The following is a 4,702-nucleotide window of genomic DNA, read 5'->3' as shown; positions in this document are numbered from 1 at the left end:
AGTGCTCCTCTGGATGGGAGGTGTGGGCGGCAGCATTGCCCTCCCTGGCTGTGCTCAGTGCAGTCCACCCACTCCCTACACAGGGATCTGAAGCACACACTCATCTCCATCCCATTCACTGAGGACTCTCTTTTCTGTAGAAGCCCTCCAGTTACACAATGCAGCGTGATACTGCACAACACTACTTTACACACAGCCAGACATCTTATAGGCTATATCTTCAAAACTGTAAATACTATGTAACACAATCTAAAACCAGCAAACCTCAGAGTAGTACAACACAACACAACCCTACAGTTAACCCATCAACCTGGCATAACACTATTCACTTCACAGCTCCACCCAACACAACCCTACAGTTAACCCATCAACCTGGCATAACACTATTCACTTCACAGCTCCACCCAACACAACCCTACAGTTAACCCATCAACCTGGCACAACACTATTCACTTCACAGCTCCACCCAACACAACCCTACAGTTAACCCATCAACCTGGCACAACACTATTCACTTCACAGCTCCACCCAACACAACCCTACAGTTAACCCATCAACCTGGCATAACACTATTCACTTCACAGCTCCACCCAACACAACCCTACAGTTAACCCATCAACCTGGCACAACACTATTCACTTCACAGCTCCACCCAACACAACCCTACAGTTAACCCATCAACCTGGCATAACACTATTCACTTCACAGCTCCACCCAACACAACCCTACAGTTAACCCATCAACCTGGCATAACACTATTCACTTCACAGCTCCACCCAACACAACCCTACAGTTAACCCATCAACCTGGCACAACACTATTCACTTCACAGCTCCACCCAACACAACCCTACAGTTAACCCATCAACCTGGCACAACACTATTCACTTCACAGCTCCACCCAACACAACCCTACAGTTAACCCATCAACCTGGCACAACACTATTCACTTCACAGCTCCACCCAACACAACCCTACAGTTAACCCATCAACCTGGCACAACACTATTCACTTCACAGCTCCACCCAACACAACCCTAGCAGTTAACCCATCAACCTGGCACAACACTATTCACTTCACAGCTCCACCCAACACAACCCTACAGTTAACCCATCAACCTGGCACAACACTATTCACTTCACAGCTCCACCCAACACAACCCTACAGTTAACCCATCAACCTGGCACAACACTATTCACTTCACAGCTCCACCCAACACAACCCTACAGTTAACCCATCAACCTGGCATAACACTATTCACTTCACAGCTCCACCCAACACAACCCTACAGTTAACCCATCAACCTGGCATAACACTATTCACTTCACAGCTCCACCCAACACAACCCTACAGTTAACCCATCAACCTGGCATAACACTATTCACTTCACAGCTCCACCCAACACAACCCTACAGTTAACCCATCAACCTGGCACAACACTATTCACTTCACAGCTCCACCCAACACAACCCTACAGTTAACCCATCAACCTGGCATAACACTATTCACTTCACAGCTCCACCCAACACAACCCTACAGTTAACCCATCAACCTGGCATAACACTATTCACTTCACAGCTCCACCCAACACAACCCTACAGTTAACCCATCAACCTGGCATAACACTATTCACTTCACAGCTCCACCCAACACAACCCTACAGTTAACCCATCAACCTGGCATAACACTATTCACTTCACAGCTCCACCCAACACAACCCTACAGTTAACCCATCAACCTGGCATAACACTATTCACTTCACAGCTCCACCCAACACAACCCTACAGTTAACCCATCAACCTGGCATAACACTATTCACTTCACAGCTCCACCCAACACAACCCTTAACATCAACCTGGCATAACCCATCACCCAACCTGGTTAACCCAACACCTGGCATTCACTTCACAGCTCCACCCAACACAACCCTACAGTTAACCCATCAACCTGGCATAACACTATTCACTTCACAGCTCCACCCAACACAACCCTACAGTTAACCCATCAACCTGGCATAACACTATTCACTTCACAGCTCCACCCAACACAACCCTACAGTTAACCCATCAACCTGGCATAACACTATTCACTTCACAGCTCCACCCAACACAACCCTACAGTTAACCACATCAACCTGGCATAACACTATTCACTTCACAGCTCCACCCAACACAACCCTACAGTTAACCCATCAACCTGGCATAACACTATTCACTTCACAGCTCCACCCAACACAACCCTACAGTTAACCCATCAACCTGGCACAACACTATTCACTTCACAGCTCCACCCAACACAACCCTACAGTTAACCCATCAACCTGGCATAACACTATTCACTTCACAGCTCCACCCAACACAACCCTACAGTTAACCCATCAACCTGGCATAACACTATTCACTTCACAGCTCCACCCAACACAACCCTACAGTTAACCCATCAACCTGGCATAACACTATTCACTTCACAGCTCCACCCAACACAACCCTACAGTTAACCCATCAACCTGGCACAACACTATTCACTTCACAGCTCCACCCAACACAACCCTACAGTTAACCCATCAACCTGGCATAACACTATTCACTTCACAGCTCCACCCAACACAACCCTACAGTTAACCCATCAACCTGGCATAACACTATTCACTTCACAGCTCCACCCAACACAACCCTACAGTTAACCCACTTCACAGCTCAACCTGGCAACCCATCAACACTATTCACTTCACAGCTCCACCCAACACAACCCTACAGTTAACCCATCAACCTGGCATAACACTATTCACTTCACAGCTCCACCCAACACAACCCTACAGTTAACCCATCAACCTGGCATAACACTATTCACTTCACAGCTCCACCCAACACAACCCTACAGTTAACCCATCAACCTGGCATAACACTATTCACTTCACAGCTCCACCCAACACAACCCTACAGTTAACCCATCAACCTGGCACAACACTATTCACTTCACAGCTCCACCCAACACAACCCTACAGTTAACCCATCAACCTGGCATAACACTATTCACTTCACAGCTCCACCCAACACAACCCTACAGTTAACCCATCAACCTGGCACAACACTATTCACTTCACAGCTCCACCCAACACAACCCTACAGTTAACCCATCAACCTGGCATAACACTATTCACTTCACAGCTCCACCCAACACAACCCTACAGTTAACCCATCAACCTGGCACAACACTATTCACTTCACAGCTCCACCCAACACAACCCTACAGTTAACCCATCAACCTGGCACAACACTATTCACTTCACAGCTCCACCCAACACAACCCTACAGTTAACCCATCAACCTGGCATAACACTATTCACTTCACAGCTCCACCCAACACAACCCTACAGTTAACCCATCAACCTGGCACAACACTATTCACTTCACAGCTCCACCCAACACAACCCTACAGTTAACCCATCAACCTGGCACAACACTATTCACTTCACAGCTCCACCCAACACAACCCTACAGTTAACCCATCAACCTGGCACAACACTATTCACTTCACAGCTCCACCCAACACAACCCTACAGTTAACCCATCAACCTGGCATAACACTATTCACTTCACAGCTCCACCCAACACAACCCTACAGTTAACCCATCAACCTGGCACAACACTATTCACTTCACAGCTCCACCCAACACAACCCTACAGTTAACCCATCAACCTGGCATAACACTATTCACTTCACAGCTCCACCCAACACAACCCTACAGTTAACCCATCAACCTGGCATAACACTATTCACTTCACAGCTCCACCCAACACAACCCTACAGTTAACCCATCAACCTGGCACAACACTATTCACTTCACAGCTGTCAGCCTCCACAAACACAACCCCGGGACATCACAGTGCTGTCAGCCTGCTGCATCACAACACAACCCCGGGACAGCACAGTGCTGTCAGCCTGCTGCATCACAACACAACCCCGGGACATCACAGTGCTGTCAGCCTGCTGCATCACAACACAACCCCGGGACATCACAGTGCTGTCAGCCTGCTGCATCACAACACAACCCCAGTTAACCCATCAACCTGGCACATCACAGTGCTGTCAGCCTGCTGCATCACAACACAACCCCGGGACATCACAGTGCTGTCAGCCTGCTGCATCACAACACAACCCCGGGACATCACAGTGCTGTCAGCCTGCTGCATCACAACACAACCCCGGGACATCACAGTGCTGTCAGCCTGCTGCATCACAACACACAACCCCGGGACATCACAGTGCTGTCAGCCTGCTGCATCACAACACAACCCCCGGGACATCACAGTGCTGTCAGCCTGCTGCATCACAACACAACCCTGCACAGCTCCACCCAACACAACCCTACAGGACATCACAGTGCTGTCAGCCTGCTGCATCACAACACAACCCCGGGACAGCACAGTGCTGTCAGCCTGCTGCATCACAACACAACCCCGGGACATCATCACAGTAACACTATTCACTTCACAGCTGTCAGCCTGCTGCATCCCAACACAACCCCGGGACATCACAGTGCTGTCAGCCTGCTGCATCACAACACAACCCCGGGACAGCACAGTGCTGTCAGCCTGCTGCATCACAACACAACCCCCGGGACATCACAGTGCTGTCAGCCTGCTGCATCACAACACAACCCCGGGACAGCACAGTGCTGTCAGCCTGCTGCATCACAACAC

The 4,702-nt window shown here is 49.3% G+C and overlaps 1 long non-coding RNA gene across 6 annotated transcripts; it reads right to left on the bottom strand.

The window, feature by feature from the left end:
• Window positions 1-296: 296 nt before the first annotated feature.
• LOC127926551 (uncharacterized) lies at window positions 297-3,772 on the bottom strand. Of its 6 annotated transcripts, none has more exons than XR_008124439.1 (6): window positions 3,699-3,772; window positions 3,389-3,636; window positions 3,203-3,326; window positions 1,056-1,241; window positions 807-992; window positions 297-682 (listed from the first exon to the last, which is right to left on the bottom strand). It is a non-coding gene; the product is annotated as an uncharacterized LOC127926551 (long non-coding RNA). The 6 variants fall into 6 exon arrangements; XR_008124441.1 differs by having other exon boundaries at window positions 3,389-3,574; window positions 3,637-3,746; XR_008124440.1 differs by lacking the exon at window positions 3,389-3,636 and having other exon boundaries at window positions 3,203-3,388.
• Between the last annotated feature and the right edge of the window lie 930 nt (window positions 3,773-4,702).

Source organism: Oncorhynchus keta, unplaced genomic scaffold (assembly GCF_023373465.1).
Source record: "Oncorhynchus keta strain PuntledgeMale-10-30-2019 unplaced genomic scaffold, Oket_V2 Un_contig_7798_pilon_pilon, whole genome shotgun sequence".
NCBI lineage: Eukaryota > Metazoa > Chordata > Actinopteri > Salmoniformes > Salmonidae > Oncorhynchus > Oncorhynchus keta.
Note: the sequence above shows the minus strand (reverse complement) of the source record. Positions and strands in the feature narration are given on the sequence as shown.